The sequence below is a fragment of the Talpa occidentalis genome, unplaced genomic scaffold, assembly GCF_014898055.3.
Source record: "Talpa occidentalis isolate TD23 unplaced genomic scaffold, MPIMG_talOcc4v2.1 talOcc4.5, whole genome shotgun sequence".
Taxonomy (NCBI): Eukaryota; Metazoa; Chordata; class Mammalia; order Eulipotyphla; family Talpidae; genus Talpa; species Talpa occidentalis.
In genome coordinates this window covers 101,865,072-101,868,632 of record NW_023604861.1, presented here as the reverse complement: position 1 = coordinate 101,868,632, position 3,561 = coordinate 101,865,072, and positions in this window count along the sequence as shown.

Genomic DNA, 3,561 nt, shown 5'->3' with positions numbered 1-3,561 from the left:
ATCACTGGGGAGAGAAAAGGAAGGGTTTTATCTTGACTACGGATGGTGTCTCTGAGGAAATGGGTCTTTAAATTTCTCTAGAAGGATATGCTATCTCTAGCTTATCAAGAATATTCTAGGGGCCTCCCTGGGGGCACATGGGGTTAAGCACAGCACTATGAAGCTATCCACAGTCTCTGCAGTGCGAGTCCGATCCCCAGCCAGCCAAGGAGCAACCCACATGGCGCAGCAGACCTCTCCTGACTCACCTGCTGCTCCCCTCAGCAGTGTACTTCAGTCAATCCGCCTGTTCTGTTCCCCACTCTGTCTCTGGTGAATCCTCTCACTCCCATGCCTCCAGCCTGTACCCCAGCTCTTGTATGCAAAAATAAACAATTATTTTTAAAAAAAAAGAACATTCTAATAGACCTGGACTCTGGACTTGGGAGAATGGAAGAAATCCACAGAGAATTGTCTCCCAAAAGTTGAGTGTAAATGACCAGTTTGATATTCAGTGGTAATGTCCAGAAAGCAAATAATAATGGTTACCATCTATTGAGCATGTACCATGTCCCAGTACAAGTTATGTGATGAAGTTTGAAAGATGATTATTATTCATCCCCTTCAATCTCTTTTGACATTTGGTCCAGTTGGGAAATAAAACATCAAAATCAGAAAGTTTAACAGAGATAAAGATAATTGGGGCAATTATGACCAACTAGGACTTCTACTAAGTTATGCCACTGGATTTATTCCTCTAGTCACAAACAATACAGGGAAAACACACACTCCTCCGGGGTCCAGCCAGCTCAGCCAAGGAAGAAGACAACAGTGGACAGACTTTTAGGAAAGATAAAGAATAGCCCTATAACGGGCCTCCCTGGTGGCGCAAGGGGTTAAGCACCGCACTATGAAGCAGTCGCAACCTCTGCAGCATGAGTTCAATCCCCCGCCGGCCAGAGAGAAACCCACATGGAGAAGCAGACCTCTCCTGTCTCGCCCGCTGCTCCCCTCAGCAGTATTCCAGGCAGTCTGCCTGTTCTGTTCCCCACTCTGTCTCTGGTAAATTCTCTCACCCCTCCCATCTCTGGCCTGTACCCCAGCTCTTGTATGCATAAATAAATAAATCTTAAAAAAAAAAAAGAATAGCCCTACAGACACTGAGCAGCACATTGAGTTCCTTTTCCCAAACTCATCTATCAGATGAGTCACTCCTCCTGCCAAAGGGAAGCAGAATGAGGAGAGAGCCAAGAGTCTGCAACATTCTTCCAAATTTTCCCTACTCAGAGATTGGAATGGATGTTCCATTCTCTTTCTTGAAATACAAAGGTTAGAGGGCCTCCCTGGTGCCGCAGGGGGTTAAGACACAACCTATGAAGCTACCTGCAGCCACTGCAGCATGAGTTTGATCCTGGACCAGGGAGCTACCCACATGGTGTGGCAGACCTGACTCACCCGCCCACTCACCCCTCTCCTGACTCACCCTCTGCTCCCCTCAGCAGTGTATTTCAGTCAATCCACCTGTCTGTTCCCCACTCTGTCCCTGGTAAATCCTCTCACACCCCCACACCTCTGACCTGTACCTCAGTTCTTGTATGCATAAATAAATATATCTTTTTTTAAAAAAAGAAATACAAAGGTTAGATGATTTGCATTTCTCAAATTAAAACGCTTCTCATCTGATGCCCCATTCTGTAACCACAACAACCCAGTGAGATAAATGTAAGTCATAGCATTTTGCATGTATGTTTAGGAGGTAATTGACCAGGGTTTGGATTTAATTAAATCCAGAGTCCATGCTTTTAATATTGCCTCTCCATGACTGGAGCACATCTTCCCAGGGACTGGGAGGGAGAAAGAAAGCAAGAGTACTAAAGGCGAATATTTGGTCTGTCAAGTTAGGTGTAAAAGTATGACCAAGCCACGGATGAGTAGAAAAGAAAAGTAAGAAAAGCTCTGGAGGAGAGAGAGGCTAACCGTGTGGAAGGTAACAGGGAGCCTCATAAGATAAAGACCAGAAAGAGGTCATGCCACAAAGGGTATCTGGGGTGAGATGGAGGGCAAGCTTGGAGATCATTGAGACACTAAGTAGACTTTCTGTAGAAAAATGCTTTGAATGGCAGGGGAAAGGAGCAGGTAGGTAGGGTAGGGGGTGGGGTATACAATGGACCATCTAGTTACCACAGAATGTAACATTTATCAAAATCTCTAAAGCAGTCTAATGCTATTGAGGTTCTTTTGATCCACAACAATTCTGAAGAGGACTAGAAACAAGACAGAAAATCTACAGAAGAAAAATATGGGTCCTAGTAAGGCAGATTGTGGATACCATAAACATAAGTTTGAAACTATAAATAATTTTAAATTATTATTTTTTAATATTTATTTATGTACAGAAAAACTGGAGTATAGGCCAGAGGTGCAGGGGGTGAGAGGATTCACTGGAGACAGAGTGGGGAGCAGAACAGGCAGATCCACTGAAACACACTGCTGAGGGGAGCAGCAGGCGAGACAGGAGAGGTCTGCTGCGCCATGTGGGTAGCTCCCTGGCCGGGGATGGAACTCAGACCTCAGTGGTCTGAGGTATTACAGGGGTGAGGGATTAAAGTCTCAGCCGTCTAGCCATAGCACTGACACTTAACCCCTAGGCCACCAGAATCTGAATTTTTTGCTACAACGAAATTATTTTGATACCTATAAAACTTTATTACTGGAAACTACCCAAACGTCCATCAATTTAAAAAAAAGTTTTAAAATCGTGGTACATGCATACAGGGTTTTCTGCCCATTCTGCCTGCCACCTTCTTGCTATGTACTGGCTACTCTTTATTTTCGTCTATATGTGAACAAGTTCATTCTGCTTTTCGATGAACTGATGGCAGTGCCGTCCTGTTGTCCTATCATAGCAAAGTGTAAAATGGCCAATGTCTTTACTGGCGAAAGAACGGGCTATGTGCTAATTTCAACCTCACCGTTTAGTCTGTTTCTCCTATATAAAATGCTAACAATCTCTGCCTTTACGTCTAACAAAAATACAATGTTTACTCCGTGCCAAGCACTGTTCTAAGTCCTTCCAAAAATTTACTGATTTAACCCTTCCATCCCTCACCCCTGTAAGAGTCTACTGTAGACCTCCCTTTCTAATGAAGAATTAGGACACAGAATGGTTAAAAGACTTGGCAGGATCACGCGAAGTGTATAAATGCAGGGAAGAACTATTAGCTCCTGAGTGGAGTAGTGTTTTGAGCCGGGATCTGACCGCCCACCGTCTGGCTGCAGAACCTGAGCCACCCAGCAGGAAAGGAGCCCATCCAGGGACACCCCGCGATGAGGACCCTGTTCACCGCGGGTGCAGCGCGCGTAGCTGTCGAGTGGAACCTGGTCTTCCAGGAGCCTTGACTTTTCAACGTGGGCTGATTGCTGAAAAGACCCCCGCCCCGGGGTTGGGGACCCCACCCAGGAATCCTGCGGTTGTGGGAACGGGTGCCAGCTCCTCGCGTCCGCCGCGGGGGGGCGCTGCCGCCCTCTCCGGCCGCTGGCGCGCTGCTGGCGGTCCCCCAGGCAGGGCGCGCCGCCTGCAAG